General features: G+C 36.8%; 1 long non-coding RNA gene across 1 annotated transcript; it reads left to right on the top strand.

The window, feature by feature from the left end:
- The first annotated feature begins 6,542 nt into the window (after positions 1-6,542).
- LOC131662470 (uncharacterized) lies at positions 6,543-21,693 on the top strand. The gene is made up of 2 exons (XR_009301596.1): positions 6,543-20,706; positions 21,372-21,693. It is a non-coding gene; the product is annotated as an uncharacterized LOC131662470 (long non-coding RNA).
- The last annotated feature ends 625 nt before the right edge of the window (positions 21,694-22,318 follow it).

Here is a 22,318-nt window from a genome sequence, read left to right as displayed (position 1 = left end):
TTACAGGTTGAAAACGCAGCACACTTGGTAGGCGTACTGGACCACCAATGACTTGCAGGACCTGGGTTCGAAACTTGGCTCAGGTCACTTATTTTTAACTTTGGCTTGTTTTCAGATCATGTACACACACCCACATGTATGCAGGGTGCGCTATCTCATCATGGCCATTGGATCTCCAGTGAAGGCCAATCTGAAGGATCAGAAACGCCTGCCCATGGTGCACCATCGGAGCCTCTCCTACATGCAATCCAACGCCCCAACTATATTTCTTTTCTCCTTTTCCTTTTTCCTCTTCTTTTCTTTTTCTGTTTTCTTTATTTAATGATTGTTTCTTTTATTTTTATTTTTTACCAAAATAACCATTTAATATTAAATTAGAATTAACCTTTTAAATATTAGGATTAACATCTTAATTAATTAGTTAAATTAGGTTTAATAATAATTAGTGATAATTTTAGTCAATAATTTTAATTTAGGTTTTTATAATATCTTTAACTTAAGTTTTAATCTAGATTAATTAACTTAGTTTTAGGTCTAATCAATAATTTAATTTATAGACTTAGGTTAATCAAATTAGGGTTTTTAGACTAATATATATTTTTAGGTTTTAATTTTAATAATAACTATTAGTTTTAGTTTTAATAATAACTAACTGTAGGCTAGGGTTTTTTACCCTATTAGGTTTTTTACCTTTTAAGGTTTAGGTTCGCCTTTTGTAATCAAACATTGAATTTCTTCAAACGCCATTCTCTTCTCACCTCATACTCCCTTGATTGTCGCATGCCTTTAATTTGAATTGTTTATTTTATTTAAAATTTTCTTTTTATTATTTATTTGAAATTCTAGAAAATATGTAAAGGTCGCAATAAGTTTTCTTGTAATAGTTTAGGTTTATAATTTCTGCCTTTTATTTTCCTGCCTTTACTTTCTGCACCCCGTAACTATAACTAGGGTTTATATTTTCTGCCGATATTTTAACTACGTGGTTAGTAACAATAGGGAGTGATAAACCTTGAATTAATTTAGAATCACTAATTTTACAAGATAAAATATTTGAACTGAATCACTTGATTGTGGCACACACACCTTTAATGGTAACCCTTCTTATGCTGCCTGTACCCTGCTGCCTACGAATAAAATCATCATATGAGATCTAGTCCCTCTATGTTGCCTCGGTAAAATGATGGTCGTCCCTTAGAATGATAAGGTATCCTCACTGGTTTCCTAAATGAGTATTATATCCTTCCCTGAGACTACCTGCCCTCTTTATGGTAGGGACAGTCTGATGGCGAACGATAACCCTCGATGACCCTTTTCAAATCCAATGAAAGGACTACCTGCCCTCCTTATGGTATGGATAGCCCTTTCAAATAAAAGTCTTAAAGAACAAAAAAATTAAACTTAGGGTAATTACTTTTAATTGCTTGCTCTTTTCAAATTCAAAAATATCTTTTCCCACTTCTTTCAAATCAATTCAAAAAGACTACGCTTATTTGCAATCTAAAGTTCTTATTCAAAAATCCTTTTCTTATTCACACACTACACTTCAAACATTTTTGAAAATAAAAGTGAGTTAAGCAATTAAGAGCCCATGAATAACCATAGATACAAAGGGTGCTTACACCTTCCCTTTGTATAACTTACCCCCCGAACTCAAAGTCTTTCAAAAGGTCTTTCCTGTTCTTTTTGCCTTTCCAATTGGATAAAATAAAATTCGGTGGCGACTCTTGCTATCCGCAACATTTACAAAAAGTCAGTTCTCTCACCGTATTACACTCATCATCAATGAAAATGAGTTCCGAGGGCCATGCAACAACTGACCCTATTGCATCTCGCAACAATGTTGTCTCTGAGACCATGTCAGGTACCGGTATCAACGCATCATGATCTAATACAACATCAACCGATATTTTCAAGTGTCCATCCGGGAGCGGTCTATGGTGAAGTAAATCTCCCAAAGTTTTGTTCACTTTTCCCTTGCCAACTAGGCGATAATCCAGTGACGATTAGTATAGTTGGCAAGATGAAATGCCCTAAAGCAATAATAAATATGTTACTGTTAATTCAATAATAGAATGAGGTGGAAAAAAAGAGAAACTTGAACAATATAGAGTCATTATCATTACAGAAATAGAAAAATTATAAGAAAAAAGAATTTATAATAACCTCAGGAAATATTTTTTGACAGTTGATACTAGCTTTATCACTAGTTTCTTTCACCGATGAAGTATTGACTTTTCCCTCATATATATCTCTTTATCTCTTTGCAATTCCGAGACTTATGCTTGTAAATCCTACAATTTTTGCAACACTTATTCATTAATAGGATTTCTTCTCCTAGGATTCTTATAGAAAGAGGTTGGAGTCACACCAAGACCTTTACCCCTCACCCGACCGGGATACTCAGGAACATCTAGTGCTCTACTAAGTACGCTCCTATTATCCTGGTCCTCACCGGTGGATACCGATTGCAACATGATCTCCAGTAATTCATTTACATTTCGAAAATTATTAGTGGAGATAAAAAAATAAATTATATATTAATAAACATTTGATTTAATTAAAGACACAATGTTATACTTACACATTCATCATAAACTTTTTGAACATCGGGATCAACAGCTCGATTCTTGCCCACACGTGCTTCCTTCCATAATTCATGTACTGGAATTGAGGTTTCCTTACTTTTTGTCTCCTCTAACTATGCATTGACACAAATGATAAGATCGTCAATTACAACACATTTAGACAATTAATAGGAACGTAGCATTTCTATTTACTTACAATTTTTTCCTCTAAGCGTGCATATCCCAAACACCCTTTTTTGTATGGATACACGGGTTTTGATGCTCTCGCCCTATTTTTGGCACTCCTTTTCCGGAAATCTTCATCTCTTTGATTTACCAACTGAACCCAATCTCAAACTTTAATGAAGATCTCATACTTTTTTGGACGTCCCGGGGCCTCTCCAACAAAATTTCCTTCTTTATCCTTAAGATAGGTGTTTGTTAAAAAAGATTTCCCACCCTCTATGTCTTTTTCCGGCCAAACCACGTATGTAGCGTTTACGCTTATCTAGTATGATAAAAGACCTCTACGAAAAAACATACGCATAGAGTGTGTTAGTATAAGTAATTTAAAAAAATTATCATCAAGATAATTACAACAATCATATATGATACCTTAAGCTCAGCCCAAAGCATGTCTTTTTTCTCGTCCAATGCTTTACTTTTCATATTCCATTTAGATACGGAGATTGGAATATGCATACGAACAAGTGTACCAATCTAGCTTGTCATCTTTGCAACCTTAGTACCAATTTCTTGATTATCAGGATTCCATTCTAAATTATATATTAATCCTTTGTCTCTATCTCGAATGATTCCCTACATAATGGTGATGCCTCGTGCAACTTCTCTTGCTGAAGTATCAGCTGGAGGATTTGTATCTGGAGCATCTCTATCTTGTGAGTTTTCTTGATTACTAGCCATTTGACCTGTATCAAACAAACCAAAGCACATTAGTACACTATTACTATTTAAACATGTATACAAGTCAAATGGAAGTCAAAGTAACTATGTACAAGTAAATCGGAATCGAAATCGTTGAAATTGGAATAAGTGTCAAAAAAAGAAAGTTGTCGAAATTGAAAGAAATTTACATGGCTATGGTAAAACGTCCTCACGGACTCAAAAATGAAGTCGGTTTTCCGAAATTCAGACCATAACCCCGACTCTTGATTATGGACCAAAGAAAACCCGATTAAAAACAGTCTCGAAATGCAAAGATAAGTGCATGAGCAGCTACAGAATCGTCAAAATAGTTTAGTTACATGTAAAGAAGTCGACAAACGGATACATGGTTCAAAAGTTATGTACAAAACGAGAATATGCACCAAAATCAGATATTTGTGTCATTTCCCGATTAGCTCGAGTTTTGATGTTTGGAAATGGTTTAACAACTATCTTGAACTCATCGGTACATGACACAAACCTCAAATAACAAGTATTGTAACAATCGGCGCAAAATTGAAAAAATCTATACAATATATATATATATATATATATATATATATATATATATATATATATATATATATATATATATATACTAATTGAATAGGAATATATAACTATACAAATTGAATATACTATTACCTTTTTCACTAACATCTCTTTCTTTTCTTGGTAGGAATATGTTCTACGCGTCTCGTAACAACGCAGACGGTTGGATTGATCCAAATACCCTCATTGTGATCATTTCTATTACAATATTCATTCTCATTTTGATCGTTTCTTGTACAAGATTCAATGCCAACACCAATATCCCCTTGATCTCCAATGTTTTCATCGATTACTTTGTTAGATAAAAGCACTATAGACCATTTAGTACTTGTCGGATCATTGACATAGAACACTTGTTTAGCTTGAGAGGCTAGAATGAAAGGCTCATCTTTGTAACCTACCCTATTGAGATCCACTTGCAAAAATCCTGACTTATCCATTCGTATGCCATTATTATTTTCAACCCACTTACAACCAAATACAGGAATATGAAACTTCACGTAATCAAACACCAAAATGCGCTAGATAACCCCAAAATATGAAAAATTTGCATATTTCGGGTTTAAGTCATTCGCACTTGATATGTGCATTGCTTCAGCTACCAATGTAACACCACTATTTTGCATAGTACTTTTATCATCCTATTCTTTGGTATAAAATGTGTATCCATTAATTGCATATGCGCTATAAGAAAACACAACTATACATGGACCATATGCTAAACATCTCAACCTTTCTGTTACTGAAGCAGGATCTGAATGATACTTTGAATAAATATGTTCCTTAAACCACAGTATGAAACTTTGATTGTGCTCTCGTACTATCCAGTTATCGTTTCTATTCAGATTTAAACCTCGGAGAACACCCTTGTGCATTTCAACATACGGCTCAACCTAAATCTCATTGTGAAGAACATAAAAATGCACTTGATCCTGTTCGACCATTGATATTGTCACAACTTTATTTCTAATTAGCTTTTTTCCTTCTTTTTTTTGACAATTAGAGATTTTGGAAGTCCAATTGATTGAACAATTGACAGATATTCAGTACAAAACTCAACCGCTTCTTCAACAACATATCGTTCGACAATATAACTCTCTGGTCGACTTCGGTTTTTCACGTACCCTTTTAATATTTTCATATAACATTCAGCAGGGTACATCCATCTCATATAAGCTGGTCCGCACAATTGTGTCTCTTTCACAAGATGAATGACTAGATGAACCATTATGTCAAAAAAAGAGGGAGGAAAATACATTTCAAGATCACATAAAGTAACAACTATCTCTTTTTGCAATGTTGGTAAGATCGCAAGATTGATCACCTTACTGCAAATTGACTTGAAGAAAAAAACAGTTTAGTTATTGCGCTGCTTACTTTTTCAGGCAGAATAGAATGTATACCTATTGGTAGAAAATGTTCCATTATAACATGGTAATCATGCGTCTTCAAACTCTTTAACTTAAGGTCTTTCATGGACACAAGTATTCTAATATCTGATGAGTAGCCTTCTGGAACTTTAACTTCACTGAGGAACTTACACAATATTTTCTTCTCCTTTCTAGATAGAGTGTAAATAGCAGGTGGCAGATATATTCATCTTCCTTTCGTCTCGGGTCCCAATTTAGTTATCATTCCCATGTTTACCACGTCCTTCCTTATGCTAAGGCCATCCTTAGACTTTCCTTGTATACTGACTAATGTACCAATAACACTTTCAAATACATTTTTTTCAGTATACATAACATCGAGGAAATGTCTTACGTACAACGACTTCCAATATGGAAGTTCAAAAAAAATTGACCTCTTCTTCCACCCACTCTTGACAAGTGTATGTGCAAAAGGCTTGCCAAACTGAGTACTCACATCTTTCACCTTTTCAAAAATTTGATCACCTGTCAATATAGGTGGAGCTCTACGTTGTTCGGTGTCTCCATTTAATGCTTTTCTCCACCCACGATAGTGATGATTAGAATTTAAGAATCTAAGATGACCGTGTCATACCCCAAAATTTGCCTGATCATTTCTTTAAAGAAATACCAAATTAGGAGTCATGGGGTTTAACATCTCGATTGTTAAACCCACTCTCTTATAAAAATATCTCGAATTAAAATGGGGTTAAAATTAAAAGGTACTTGGGCCCAGTCATTTGGCCTACTTATCTTTGGGGTTTTTAGTTATTATAATTTATTTACTCACTTTTATTCAACTTACCATTTACCTTATTATTATATAATTAGAATTATTATTATTGTAATTTTACCAATTTCTTTTATAAGAATTATTAATATTACTAGGAGGATTATTATAGTACTATTAGGATTACTAATATATATATATATTAGGAGTATTTTTTATTATTAGTTTATTAGGAGTAATTATTAAGTTAATTGGGTAATAAGCCCATTAGTTATAAAAAAACCTAATTTAACTAATATAAATAGGACCAATTCTAATAATTAGGGGAGGCCACAATTCAAGCGATTGACAATTTCTTTACACGTACATAGAACCCATGTTTTCTCTAGACACTTGCGCCTACGTACGAAAACAATTTCAACCCATATACCTTGTTCCAACCTAACTTACATGTAGAAAACCTGTGTTTCCTCACGATAACACTTCCTCAGTTTATGCTAACCTTTGACAACCATAAAAAAAAATTCATCACCATCATCACAGTACTTCAAAAAACACACATTCTAGCACGCCGGAAAACACCTATTGACTCCTACCTTTTTTGTTTTTAAGCAAACCGATCCATACTCACCTTTGCATATTCCGCGTTACTTCTCATAAACCATACCATCACTAACCATGCTAATATTGTTCATCCAATAATCAACAATTGGTTCTAACAGTGATAACTTTTTTGATTTACTGACCATGTTAATCTTTTGATATCTATGATTCGCTACGTATCTAACCCAGTAATTTTCAATTTTTGCTAACATCCCAATTCAAAAAAATTCTTTCTGTTGATAACTGTAACAATAGGTTGGAGAAACAACTGAGAAAAGAGACAGAGCCGCTGGATCTTTCGCCGTACACCGATGAAACCCGACGGAGACAACTCTTGGATTCGCCGTGAACAACATCATCACGTCACGCCCGCCCGCACGGCATCATTACGCTGCTGCATCCCTACCTCCGACGATACGCATACAGACAAAGGAACTGGACCCTCTCGATCGCAACCGTTCAGCTTCCAAGCGCGGCGACAACCCCATCGAAGCTCGACGTCCACCCCGTTGCGATATCTTTTCCGATGGCCGGTGCCGCAAACCACACGGAGCTTCCACTACGAATCAGAGCAAACCGCGAACCCAGTCACCACCTCTCCTCCGCCGGCAATCACCTCGTCGCGAGATCCAAACGCTACCGGTCAACATCCGCCAAATCGCAACCCCCGACAGCCTCCTTCCCGCAGCGCTGACGCTAGATCCGGCGATCTCCTTCAGAGAGCGAAGTTTTGTTTTTACAGAAAGAAAGGAGAAATGGGTTTAATACTGTTGTTGCATTACTAAGTTGGAAAAGAATCGTGAAAGGAGAAGATAAGAATGTGTTTCTTCTCTCATCCATGACTCGTCAATTCTGAATGCGTGGGGTCCGCCTTTGGGCTGGATCTGAATTTCTGTTTTTTAACCACAGGTTTCAATACATATTTTATTGCGTTGATTATCCTAACAAATTCGTTTGCGCAGCATAGATTGTGTAAAGGAGTGCTGGTGACTAGCAAGACCTGGGTTCTATCCCTGGGTATTGCATTATTTTGGTTTAATTTGTTAGTTATGCTCGGTCCAAAGATCTAGTACACGCGGCCTGCATGAATGCATTGTACACCCTCAATACTGCACCATGCGATGAACAGGGCCTCAGATCAAATGGTCCTCGGAGCGGCGCCCTACCATACTCCTTCAAGGGCTCACCATATAGATGCAAAACCAGGTTCCTTATATTATTTTTTGGTTTACTTAATTATCTTGATTAGATTTAATTAGTTATACTTAAATTTAATTAATTTATTTAAATTAGGATTAGCACATATAATTAGGGTTAGGAGTATAACATTTTCCCCGATTATTCAATTATGTCGATTATTCGACTTAATTGATTTAATTAGTTTTAATTAATATTAAATCATAAAAGCACTAGAAAGGTTATCCATACATTAGGGTTTGCTCAATCTCATTGCCTTTTTGGCAAAAATATTAATTCTAATTTGATTAATTATTGAATAACTCTCTCCTCGACTTGAATAAAGCTATTAGTCGCATTAGATGAGAGATAAAAGAATAAAACATAAGATTTAACTACAAATTTAAAATACATTCAATTTGCTGCCCGCGACGATCGATTCAATCGATCTGAGTAACCAGCAATGCCTCATTAATCTGTTAGCTATACTGATCAAATCTATTGATCATCGCATCTAACGGTGACATATCAAATCAGGGTTGTACGCCCAAATCAAACATTCAAAACACTTCAAATCAAACTACGGATTTTCATCCATTTCAATCAGGCAATTCAAAATGCCTTTCAAATCATAGCTTCCAAAACTACGACAGGCCATTCAAAAAGCCTTCAAACACTTTCATAATTAAGTCAATCATAACTAATTCAAAGGCGTACAACCCTGTGCCAAACTACGTTGACTCTGATTCTCCATAAGGAGATACGTAGGCACTTGGATAACCAAGGCGAGTCCCCCTCCCTAAAATCTCAATTTTCCCCTATTCAATTCCTTAGCTATTAACCTTAACTTTTAGCCATAAAACTGCCCATTAGATTCAAAGCCAATAGGAAAGGGTTGAGGGTGCCTAACACCTTCCCTCGACCTAATTATAAAACTTACCCCGATCTCTCAACTGCGTAGGGTTTCCTATTCGCCCTTCAGAATAGGTGGCGACTCTAAAACTTTCATTTTTAGGGCAGGTTGCTACAGCTGGCGACTCTGCTGGGGAAACACAAAAATGGTGAATTATTATGCTCCTAGGTTTTGGCAGGGTTTAGGTTTGGAAAATTATTTAGGTTTGTGGCTAGCTATTAGGGTTTGGCAAATTTTCCAAAATTAGGGTTTAGGTTTTATTTCTTTGCTTTTATATTTAATATTTAAATTTTTATTTAGATATTTATTTGCAATTTCCATGGTTTATAGTTTTTATATAAATATTTAAATTGTTTAATTTTATTTATCTATTTACAATTTAATTTGTTTATAGCAATTTTAATTAAATATTTGATTATTTGAATATTTGTTATTTTTATTGCATTTTTTGGTTGTATATAAATTGCTGTTAAGCCTAAGCGTGGGAATTATAATAATGACCAGAGGGGAATTACACCACCTACGAGTCTTATTATAATTCCACTCAGAGTGGGTTAAATATTCGGAAAGGTCTGATACGAGGCTCGACCTTGTTGAGGGCTGGACTGGGTATTTAGCTGATCTCTCTGGGAACCAACCCCTAAAATTCGAACCTCGTGGACCAATGAGTTGTTCAAAAATCCAAAGAGACAAAAAGTCTCAGCGGCTACGAACGATCCCATGAGACCTTCTAGAACATACCAATGGGAAAGGTAGGCACCCTAAGCCGTTACGTCGAACCTATGAACCTAGGGCTTATGTGCTTACGGGCTTATTATATATGTGCAATTTATATACTACAAATGCCTTGCATTTTAATTTTTGCAGGTATTCCTACGCAGTCCCTAGCCTGTAGGGACTCTAGTTCTAAAATCGCATCCTTCGTACGAAGGACATCCTCATTAATGCACGTCGATTGGCCTCTCGATGGCCATGAGACCTAGTGACTGTCATGAACGGTCACTCCGTGCCCGCATCTACGCACTCCCTTACCTGTGGGGAGTTTCCTTTTATATCTTTGTATTTTACAACTACGTGTCCTTCCCACGAAGGACATTTTCGTTTATGCACGTCGATTGACCTCTCGATGGCCATGCGATCCAATGACTACTTTGAACAGTCACCATGTGCTTACATCTACGCGTTCCCTAGCCTGTAGGGATCATATTTCTTAAAATGCATCCTTCATACGAAGGACATCTTTGTTAGCATACGTCGATTGGCCTCTCGATGGCCATGCGATTCAGTGACTGTCTTGAACGGTCACCCCGTGCTTACATTTACGTTTCCCCTATCCTGTAGGGATTCCATTTCTAAAAAAAATCACATCCCTCATATGACGGACAACTTCATTAGCATGCGTTTGATTGGCCTCTCGATGGCTATGAGATCTAATGACTGTCCTGAACGGTCAGTCCATGCTTATTCCCGCGCACCCTGTAACTTGTAGGATTTAGATTTCCATCTATACATCTCTCATCCCTAGCTTGTAGGGATTTCTCTTCATCCGATATCGTCCTTAGATAGGTTGTGTTCCGCATAGAGGACCTTCCCACCAAGGACAACATCATTGGTACACGTTGATTGGCCTCTCGATGGCCATGAGACTTGGTGACTGTCTTGAACGGTCACCAGCCGCTACCTTCTGCATATTCCCTAATCTAAGGGATTTCCTTAGCGTGTCATAACATTTATCCTGCAAAGATTCCACGAGGGTCTGATGTCGCCTTTAAGGTTATCCCTAGGATCATGTGTTACACGTTTGCATTGCATACACGGAGTCATAATACAACGAATCTCTCGCATACACATGCATCTGCATTTTCATGCATTCATACATTTACATTCACATCTTCGCCCGCATCCACCCGTTCCGTGCTAGCTGATTTCCTGAGACCCGCACAGAAGACAATCAAAGGATCGCAAACTACGGAGAAAGGAGGATTAATTAATGAGAATGAGCTTAGTCTTACTAAGAAAATGAGGATGTCTTTCACCATGCCAGCCGCATGTCCATGCCTCGTCATAACAGGGTTATAAATACAATAAAGGTTGTCATCGAGCAAGGATTAGATCAACAAAGAGTTCCCTCATAGATACACTCAAGATGTATCTAGTCAAAAAGGGATTCATCTTAGAACATATCAAACTTACAAGGATGCTATACGATAACCTGGGGGCAAGGATTAGTCCAGTTGGGGCAAAATCCTAAACAAAGATGCATAACTATGATGGGAGAAAGGCGACATGTGTTAACTCCATACCAAGGGGAAAAAGGGTCATAGGCTATCTTTATCAATCTACAAACCCTGAAGGTTGCAAATGGTGTGACACTATCCTTAGGAAAAGCAAAAGGGGTTCAGTCAAAGGAAACTCATAAAGTTCCGATACGACGAAAACCCACCGCTAACCAAATTTATTCCCGACAGGTTTGACGTGCCCAAGGAGCGTTCGAGGTTACCGTTCACTTCTACAAGTCCATGAACTAAGAAGTAAAACAAGGTCTTTGGATCAACAAAGGAGATTTTCCCTAGAATCAATAGGTGTTTATCATGTCAGAATTTCAACCCCTATGATCGCTAAGCTTTTCTCAGGATAAAAGTTGTACCTTCGGATTAGCAATTCTACGGGGATGACCATACACGGGTTTTGGAATCGATTCACTCACACACTTCTATTCTACTCTCAATTTCAAATCTATGGTGATTAACAAACTTAAGGGAGGATGACGAATACAAATAACTTAATCCAGCTAAACGTATGCTTTTAAGGTAAGACCGAGCCGTGGATGTACAGGCATTATTTCAATTCCCAAACAGTGGAGATATAAGGATGTTAATCCCTCGTCACCCCCTCGAGCCAGGAGTTGGAGTTTGTTTCTACTTTTTCAAAAAAACCTTGATTTCAACCAAAGGCAGGGTAGATTTCGATTAATTCAATGGTGTATTTTGGTTGTCAAGAGAATCAATCAATCCAAGCAAAGGATCGAGCAAAGCAAAGGTCCAAGCATATCTTCTTCCTCACGTTCATCCAAGATTGAGGAAACAATGGAGGTAACATTTACAACATCTTCTTCCTCAATAGATCATTCAAGATCGAGGACGTATCAAAGACGAAGCTTGCAAATCCAAATTGACATGGCAGTCATAATATTCCAAATCCAAGGATTAAAAGGAGCATTCAAAAGAAAAAAAGAAAAACGCCTGCTAAGTCAAAATGAAAATTTTCATAAAAGAAAACAAAAATGACTTAGGCAAAATTTAGGGCATCCCGATGGATCAGACTCAAAAGAGTTGGTTCATGCAAAAATAAGGGATAAAAACAAAGGCAAAATACAAAGGATAATCTTGTGACTGCTAAACCATCAAAGCTTAACATCAATTCTTGGATCTCTGCAATATTTTCATCAACGCTTGGGTCTTTACTAAAGGCTTCTGCTCAACATCAGAACTGATTTTCTTACAAACAAAACACATTCATTGGATTAGGCGAATTTCTAGGATTTGGAGAACATCAAGGAGAAAGGGGTGGGTTAAATAAATTTCGAGTCTTATATCCGTTGTTTCTTAAAACCGTGAACCAGGTCAAGTTACAACATTCAAAAGTCCTAATTGAGGCAAGGTTAACTACGAAAGCATATCAAGCAGAATTTTGTAATACTGACTCCTATGTTTGTTAAAACTATTTCTAACCACTACGCCTTTTCAAGCATTCATTTCTAAAAACATCCAGTCCTAATTCATAATGGACTTCGATTTCAAAACTTGCATACGCATCGCATTGGAGTTACTTCTCAAAGGGTACAACATCATCTACGAACATACACTTAGCACTCAAGGAGATCTCGAAATTGGTTAATCAAAGGCGACCATTTCTAATAAAGACTCTAGAATGGGGGAACCACATCTAGGGGGTTCTCCTAAACAGGGGAAAAATTTAAAGGATCACAGGGGCATGCAATCAAACATCCTATCAACTAGGGGCATTCATCCTAAAGGTTCAATTGACTTGAGGAACACCTCGAAGCAATAAAAAAACAGGGGCATGTCAAACATGGGAAAAATTCAAATTCAAAAGGATAGAACACTATGGATAGTCCTCCATATCATGGAGATCAAGGGCATACCCTTCAACCTAAGAGTTGAAGCATACGACAAAGCCAAAATGGGGCAAGGCGCACATCATAAGGAAAATACGTTCTCACACTCTACAAACATCAAACAAATCTTTCTCCCAACTACGATCTTCATAATTCAAAAAAAAATACAGGGATTGGGAAGTCGCGCTAGCATCACACCCCACCTCATGCAACATTAGCAAGCTATATACGCTTATCATTGGAGCATCATGCAAAAACATATAAATTATGCATTACATACATGGGTTGATACATTACACCGTACCTTTTTAGGTAGTCTTCTTTAAGACAAATCTCATGATCCTTTCTAGGAGCCTCCTCAAGCAGTCTTATTAAAGACGAATTGTCATTTCCAAAAACCTCTTCAGGTAGTCTTCTTTAAGACATTATTTTTCTAAGAACCTTTCTAGGTAGTCTTCTTTAAGACAAATCGCACGATCCTTTCTAGGAATCTTCTCAGGTGGTCTTCTTTAAGACAAATTGTCACCCTTTTCAGGAACCTTTTTAGGTAGTCTTCTGTAAGACATTATTTTTCTAAGAACCTTTCTAGGTAGTCTGCTCTAAGACAATCATCGCCATTTTCAAGAACCTTTTTAGGTAGTCTTCTTTAAGACATTCTCTTTCTAAGAACCTTTGTAGGTAGTCCTTTTTAAAAGACATCTTTCAGCCTCTCCAGGTGGTCCTCTTTAAGACAAATCCTACGATCATTTCCAAGAACCTTTTTAGGTAGTCTTCTTCAGAACATTCTTTTTCTAAGTACCTTTTTAGGTAGCCCTCTTTAAGACAATTTGTCATCCTTTTCAGGAACCTCTTCAGGAGGTCTTCTTTAAAACATTCTACGAACCTTTCTGGGTGGTCTTTTATAAGACATTAACCGTACTTTCTAAGAACCTTTTCAAGTAGTCGTCTTTAAAGACATTCCTCATTCTTTGCTAAGAACCTTTTCAGGTAGCCTTCTTCAAGGAAAATTTTCACATCCATTCCATAAAACTTTTTAGTTAGTCTTATAGAAGACATTACTTCGTTTCACTCGTTACATCAATCAACATATACATAAGCATAAGCATAGTCACAGACATAGGTGCAAGCATGGATTAAAAAAAATCAAGGAGATAAAATCTTGGGGTTGACATCAACATTAGCATCAACATACATGCATACGCATTAACATACGCATATCGTCTAGTGCATTTACATACTACAAAAGCCCAGTTTCCAACCCTCGTGTTGTGATAGGTGTATTTTCCGACCCACGTGTCGTGACTTTCCAACCCTCGTGTTGTGATAGGTGTATTGCCCGACCCACGTGTTGTGAGTTTCCAACCCTCATGTTGTGATAGGTGTGTTTTCCGACCCACGTCTCGTGAAGCTTCCAACCCTCGCGTTAGGTGTTTTCTGACCCCTCGAGTCGTGAGTTTCTAAACATGTCATTTCCTTTCCGACCCTCGAGTCGTGAATATTTGACATGCTATTTTCTCCGACCCTCGAGTCGTGAGTTTCCAAACAGGTGAATCTTTTTCATACAGGTAAGTTTGCTAGAACTATAGCAAACGATCTCTTCTTATACAGGTACGCTTGACAGGGCCATGGCAGGTAATTCCTTTGGTGCAGGTGAACTCGTCCGAACCAGGACAAGGAGTCCAAATGGTGCAGGTGAAACTTGTCCGAACCATGGAAAATGATCCTATTGGTGCAGGTGAGCTTGTTAGAATCATAACAAGTGATCCCACTTACAAGTCCTCGCTATGTAAGACTCAGGCTTTATCAAGACAGTTCTTTTCTCTCACGCTTGAGCACAAGGTTTTACAAAAGTTTCTTCAATTGGGTTTATCACGTGAGTCCCTCGGCAGTGATATTCTCTAAAACATCTTCAACAACAAACAAAGGTTTTATCTTTATTTTCAGAATTACTAACATACTTCAATTAACACAGCTAACAATCATGCATCGTTCAATTACATACCTCACTCATTCATAACGCATATGCATACACTGCTCTCATTTATTTTGAGAAGCTCACTGCATCATACATCGCATGCATCATAACATTGCATAAAATTCAGGTTGCCTTTTTAGGCCGTGCTACAATCAAAGCACATGGGTTCCCTTCGAAAGCATATGCTTCACACTCTAAAAAAAGAGGTACATTTATCTTGGGTGGCATCTGTAAGCCCATCTCTTCCAGAACATCATTCCCAACAAGTGCAAATTTCAGGGCGTTTTAGTGTTCAATCATCTTCTACCTTTAGAACAAGATAGGCAGACGTGCCTATCTGATTCTTCAGGTTTAAGAAGATTGAACAGGGGCAGCTGTCATACCCCAAAATTTGCCTGATCATTTCTTTAAAGAAATACCAAAATAGGAGTCATGGGGTTTAACATCTCGATTGTTAAACCCACTCTCTTATAAAAATATCTCAAATTAAAATGGGGTTAAAATTAAAAGGTACTTGGCCCAGTCATTTGGCCTATTTATCTTTGGGGTTTTTAGTTATTATAATTTATTTACTCACTTTTATTCAACTTACCATTTACCTTATTATTATTATAATTAGAATTATTATTATTGTAATTTTGCCAATTTCTTTTATTAGAATTATTAATATTACTAGGATTATTATTATAGTACTATTAGGATTATTAATATATATATATATATATATATTAGGAGTATTTTTTATTATTAGTTTATTAAGAGTAATTATTAAGTTAATTGGGTAATAAGCCCATTAGGTATAAAAAAACCTAATTTAACTAATATAAATAGGACCAATTCTAATAATTATGGGAGGACACAATTCAACCGATGGACAATTTCTTTACACGTACATAGAACCCATGTTTTCTCCAGACACTTGCGCCTACGTACGAAAACAATTTCAACCCATATACCTTGTTCCAACCTAACTTACATGTAGAAAACCTGTGTTTCCTCACGATAACACTTCCTCTGTTTATGCTAACCTTTGACAACCATTAAAAAAAACATTCATCACCATCATCACAGTACTTCAAAAAACACACATTCTAGCACGCCGGAAAACACCTATTGACTCCTACCTTAATTGTTTTTAAGCAAACCGATCCATACTCACCTTTGCATATTCCGCGTTACTTCTCATAAACCAGTTCCATCACTAACCATACTAATATTATTCATCCAATAATCAACAATTGGTTCTAACAGTGATAACTTTTTTGATTTACTGACCATGTTAATCTTTTGATATCTATGATTTGTTACTTATCTAACCCAATAATTTTCAATTTATGCTAACTTCCCAATTCAACAAAATTCTTTTTGTTGATAACTGTAACAATAGGTTGGAGAAACAACTGAGAAAAGAAACAGGGTCGCTGGATCTTTCGCCGTACACCGATGAAACCCGATGGAGACAACTCTTGGATTCTCCATGAACAACATGATCATGCCCGCCCGCACGGCATCATTAGGCCGCCGCATCCCTACCTCCGATGATACGCATACAGAACAAAGGAACTGGACCCTCTCGATCGCAACCGTTCAGCTTCCAAGCACGACGACAACCCCATCGAAGCTCGACGTCCACCCCGTTGCGATATCTTTTTTGATGGCCGGTGCCGCAAACCACACGGAGCTTCCGCCACGAATCAGAGTAAACCGCGAACCCAGTCACCACCTCTCCTCCGCCGGCAATCACCTCGTCGCGAAGGCCAAATGCTACCGGTCAACACCCGCCAAATCGCAACCCCCGGCAACCTCCTTCCCGCAGCGCCGACGCCGGATCCGGCGATCTCCTTCACTGAGCGAAGATGTGTTTTTATAGAAAGAAAGGAGAAATGGGTTTAATACTGTTGTTACATTACTGAGTTGGAAAAGAATCGTGAAAGGAGAAGATAAGAATGTGTTTCTTCTCTCATCCATGACTCGTCAATTCTGAATGCGTGGGGTCCGCCTTTGGGCTGGATCTGAATTTCTGATTTTTAACCACATGTTTTAATACATATTTTATTGCGTTGATTATCCTAACAAATTCGTTTGTGCAGCATAGATGGTGTAAAGGAGCGCTCGTGACTAGCAAGACCTGGGTTCTATCCCTGTGTACTGCATGAATGCATTGTACACCCTCAACACTGCATCATGCGATGAACAGGGCCTCAGATCCAATGGTCCTCGGAGCGGCGCCGTACCATACTCCTTCAAGGGCTCACCATATAGAAGCAAAACCAGGTTCCTTATATTATTTTTTGGTTTACTTAATTATCTTGATTAGATTTAATTAGTTATACTTAAATTTAATTAATTTATTTAAATTAGGATTAGCACATATAATTAGGGTTAGGAGTATATCATTTTCCCTGATTATTCGATTATGTCGATTATTCGACTTAATTGATTTAATTAGTTTTAATTAATATTAAATCATAAAAACCCTAGAAAGGTTATCCGTACATTAGGGTTTGCCCAATCCCATTGCCTTTTTTGGCAGAAATATTAATTCTAATTTGATTAATTCTTGAATAATTCTCTCCTCGACCCGACTAAAGCTATTAGTCGTATTAGACGAGAGATAAAAGAATAAAACATAAGATTTAACTACAAATTTAAAATACATTCAATTTGCTGCCCGCGACGATCGAATCTATCGATCTGAGTAACCAGCAATGCCTCATTAATCCGTTAGCTATACTGATCAAATCTATTGATCATCGCATCTAACGGTGACATATCAAATCAGGGTTGTACGCCCAAATCAAACATTCAAAACACTTCAAATCAAACTACGAATTTTCATCCTTTTCAATCAGGCAATTCAAAATGCCTTTCAAATCACAACTTCCAAAACTACGACAGGCCATTCAAAAAGCCTTCAAACACTTTCATAATTAATTCAATCATAACTAATTCAAAGGCGTACAACCCTTTGCCCGAACTAGGTTGACTCTAATTCTCCATAAGGAGATACGTAGGCACTTGGATAACCAAGGCGAGTCCCCCTCCCTAAAATCTCAATTTTCCCCTATTCAATTCCTTAGCTATTAACCTTAACTTTTAGCCATAAAACTGCCCATTAGATTCAAAGCCAATAGGAAAGGGTTGAGGGTGCCTAACACCTTCCCTCGACCTGATTATAATAACTTACCCCGATCTCTCAACTGCGTAGGGTTTCCTATTCGCCCTTCAGAATAGGTGGCGACTCTAAAACTTTCATTTTTAGGGCCGGTTGCTATAGACCGAGAAAGACATTCTTCTGACAAAGATTCAATCGTGTCATATCGGTTCCATCTTCACAAATAGGACACGCTTTTTGACCTTTATTGCTGTACCCTGATAGATTTTCGTTGGTTGGAAAATCATTAATTGTTCCAAACAACATCGCCCTTAAGTTGAAACTTTCTTTCCTATACCCATCATAAACCTCCACACCGTTCTCCCACAAAAACTTTAAATCTTCGAATAAGGGTGCCAAGTATACGTCTATGTCATTCCCTAGTTGTTTAGGCTCAGAAATTAACATAGATATCATCATGTACTTACGCTTCATACATAGCCACGGAGGTAGGTTATAAATCATAAGGATCATGGGCCAGGTTCTATGCGAGATACTTTGAATACTATGCGGGTTCATTCCATCAGTAGACAATGACAACCAAAGGTTTCTTACTTCTTTTCCAAATTCAGGATAATCATTATTAACTTTCATCCACTGTGGTGAGTCTGTCGGATGTCGCAACTTTCCATCAATAATTCTTTCATCTGCATGCCAAGTCAAGCGTCTTGAATCAGTTTCACTACGATACATGCGTCTAAATCTTGAAATTATAGGAAAATACCATAAGAATTTGCCGGAGACAACTTTTTCTTATATCGAGGGGCACCATATTTAGGACACTCATTCAACGCTGCATACTCGTTTCGAAACAAAACACAATCTTTTTGACAGGCATGTATCTTATCATAGCTCATGCCAATAGAGGACAACATCTTTTTGTCCTCGTACGTTCGATTTGGAAGAACATTATCCTCTGGTTGCATATCTTTCATAAGGGCTAATAACTCTGTGAAACTTTAATCCGACCATCCATTGCCTGCCTTTAAGTTGTACAACTTTAACACCACAGACAATCTTGTGAATTTTGTACAACCATCATACAACGGTTTCTCTGCATCGCTTACCGACCTCTCGAACATTTTGGAACAATCCTCAAGATCTTCGTCAAGCGCTTCTGCAATCTCTTCGACTCGATCATAATCGTACGTGTCTGTGCAATCGTCGTTTGAAGCATACGTCGTATTATACCTCAATTCAACATTCCCGTTACTTTTCTCACCATGAAAATTCAAACATGTATAACTTCTATCAATTCCAAACCGTAGTAAATGTGATTCCAACTGAACCGCGTCAACCTGACCCCCATAACAGCAACTGAAGCAAGGACGCGTCATTCGATTCGAGTCTTCGGCGTGAGCAACCACAAACTTAACGAATTCCACTACCCCTTTCTCGTACTCTTTCGACAATAAATTTGAATGCATCCATGTCTTAATTAAGCTAAACAAAAACAACTAATTAAAGTGGAAATGATCCATCATAGAAGTTCATTCAAAGCACAACTAATTACTTTGGCAAGAGAGAACAATTAATTACCTGTATAGAACTAAGCAACTTCTAGACCCACACAATGTAAGATTCTTGAAAACGATCAAACTTTCACTCTTCACAAGTAACCCTTATAGTAAATTCACAAAGTTAGTAAGTTCATCACTTAACGATTAACAACATTGACATTAAGAATCATAGCAGTTCATTCAAATGGTTTTACTAATTAAGCTAAACAAAAACGTTAATTATTCACGTAACTATAGCAAAAGAACAACTAATTACCTGTAGAGAAATAATCAACTTCTGGACCCACACAATGTAAGATTCGTGTAAACAATCAGACTTTCACTCTGCACCTGTAAAATAATCATACTATCAATATCAATCCAACATTTCACTTTTCATTGTCTCTTCAACAAAATTTTAATTTACTCATAAACTAATGTGCAATTCATAATGTAAATTAAAAAATTAGCATCTTCTATAATTCTTAACATACTCTGGGAAAGCACATTTACTAAGAAGATGACTTATCTGATGAAATTCTGGAATAATGTTAAAAGTATTGAAAAGGTTGACAATGTGGCGTTAAACCACCCAAGAAGAAAATTCAATAAAATTCATAAGCATAAGCCATGCTGCAGAATGAGAATAAAAATTCAAGAAGAATAGCCCCCCAATCCAAAAACAGAGAAATGGTGATATTATTTTTCAAAGTAAGAAAAATTGCACTTTGGTTAATGATTATGTCAACTATACTCGTTCTGATTTATTTTTTTTACTTTACTTTTCCTGTGTTAATAAATTATGTTATTAGTCTATATCAAGACCCTCATTTACCCTTCATTTGAACTTTTACAACTTTAATTGAATTTTCAATCCGATTTTACATCCCATTTGAAAAAATTGATGCTAGAATCAAATGAGAGAGGGAGAGTTTTGGTATATCCAACTTTTTGGAACTAATCAACACATATTTGATTCACTATAACAGAGAGTCATTTAGCTTCCTTTTGTAGGTCACATTCAAAGACATTCTGAATCTACTTGGTAAGTTTTCTATTCTCTTTTAACTTCCTTTTTCCACAATATTAATATTTATATCTTTTTCAGTTAAAACTATGAAATAGTGCCACATTTATACCTTTAAGATCAAAACTCTTTTATATGTGTTTTTGGTTTTTTGCATTTTCTAGTGTCTGCTTATCCTTGCACCTGGAGGGGCATAGTTTACAATAGCTCTTTCCCTTAACAATCTAGGATATTGAGTTTTAGACTGAATCACACTTTTAGTTTCTTTGATATCATAAGTATGCAATATGCAATTTTGTATGTAATTTTGGTCCTTGGTACTTATTGAACTCTTGAATTTTTGAATTTGGTCTCCTCTATTGGATCTACAATATTCAAAATGACATTTTTTCACCCAAACATTTAAAAGTTTATGATGAATTTGTGATGTTAAATAGTTATAACAGGTGGGACAATTTGGGATTTTTATTTTATGTGAAAACGTTTTGTGAATAAACGAGGTTAGGTCTAGCTTGAGACTAGTCTCCCACAATAAGACGAATCAGGTTTGAATCTAAGTTGGAAGGGATGTATCAATTAGTGTTACTGTTGGGCTGTGCCACAAACCTTTCGCAGATGTGAAAAAAAGTGTTATTGAATAAGATTTGAGAAGAAAACTAACAAAATTGCTTATCATTTTCCAGCTAAACAATTCGATGTGGATCTCAATCCCAAAAAGGCAGCTATCAAGCTCATGATTCAGGAGGAGCTGGCAAAACTAGCTGAAGAAGCAGATGATGAAGACGAGGATGAAGAAGAGGATACCAAGAAAGACGAATGCCGGTCTACCGGCCAGGAGTCCTAAGTCTGAGTGTGGATTAGACATTACAGCTTGGTGGTTAGCTATTTAGCAAGGCATACTATAATTCTCATGTACACTTTAAGTTATGTAGAATTGGCTGTATCTTATTCTAAATTCTTAACATCCTTTCAAATATTAAGATATTAAACATGTATTTTTCATAATTTAGTGGAACCTTTTGTTTGGCTGCCAGCATGTAGTTTATTGTGTACACCAACAGATAGTCATTTAGCACGGACTCTCTCAAACTCGTCTCTCGCATTTCTCACGGACTCTTGTTCTATTTCGTCCCTCTCTCAATCTCTCTTGTTTTCTCGACATGGAAGAAGGATAAAAGCATCAAAACACCCAACAATCAGAGATTTAAACCAACAAGAGCCAGAATTAAATCCTAATCCCGTCAATGAACCCTAAAACCATATTTTAATGCTAGAGATGAAAGAACTCAGATTTGAACTTACCTATTGAGAGTGAAAAATAAACTCACTCAATGCCTCTGAATATTGCAAGAAACCCTTATGATTCTTCCTCTTGAGCTTTAACACAGTGAAAATGATAGAAAGATGGCGATTGGAGCTTCTTCGTTGGAGAGAGCATTTTGCAGAAAAAATGAAGAAATTCTACAAGTCTTTAACCGAGCTTGAACAATCGAACAAAATCAGAGAAAATAGAAATACCTTAATGCGTTTTGTGATGGAACAGAACAATCAAATAGAATCAGAGACAATCGAACAGAACAATCGAGCAGAACAATCGAACCAAAATCAAATGAATTAGATTTTGTGATGG

This window comes from Vicia villosa, linkage group LG3 (genome assembly GCF_029867415.1).
Source record: "Vicia villosa cultivar HV-30 ecotype Madison, WI linkage group LG3, Vvil1.0, whole genome shotgun sequence".
In the NCBI taxonomy this organism is placed as follows: Eukaryota; Viridiplantae; Streptophyta; class Magnoliopsida; order Fabales; family Fabaceae; genus Vicia; species Vicia villosa.
The sequence above is the reverse complement of the archived record's forward strand: the minus strand, read 5'-3'. Positions and strand labels throughout refer to the sequence as shown.